The sequence below is a fragment of the Otolemur garnettii genome, unplaced genomic scaffold, assembly GCF_000181295.1.
Source record: "Otolemur garnettii isolate 467f Iridium unplaced genomic scaffold, OtoGar3 scaffold00156, whole genome shotgun sequence".
In the NCBI taxonomy this organism is placed as follows: domain Eukaryota; kingdom Metazoa; phylum Chordata; class Mammalia; order Primates; family Galagidae; genus Otolemur; species Otolemur garnettii.
Genome location: NW_003852551.1, coordinates 884,715 through 885,153, shown reverse-complemented (window position 1 = coordinate 885,153; position 439 = coordinate 884,715).

Genomic DNA, 439 nt, shown 5'->3' with positions numbered 1-439 from the left:
GGCGTCTGCGGCGCGTGCACTCCGCCCCGTCCTTCCGGACTCCAGTTCCCTGCCCGTAGGGAGCCTGGGCGGTCGCCCCCTCCCCATCCGAGGCCTCTGGTGACCTTATTGTTTTCCACCGCGACCAGAAATAGATTATCTCCTTTTCCTACGGGCCGCGTACTGACAGTCACAGGAGGAGTTCATAGGAACATTATTAACATTTACCCAGGGCCCGTTACGATGCACGCGGCGCCCAGTGCTTCGCGAGCTTCACCTCGCTTCACCTCGCAGTAACCAGCAAACCGGATATTGTTATCCTCCGCTTTATGGATGAGGAGGAGCTTCCTTATGTTTAATTGCCGGAGGGGAGGCGGCCAGTGGGTAGCTGAGCTGTAGGCTGCACTGTGTGCGACCCCATAGCCAGAGCTCCTAACCCTGCGGGATACTGCCCGGCTGC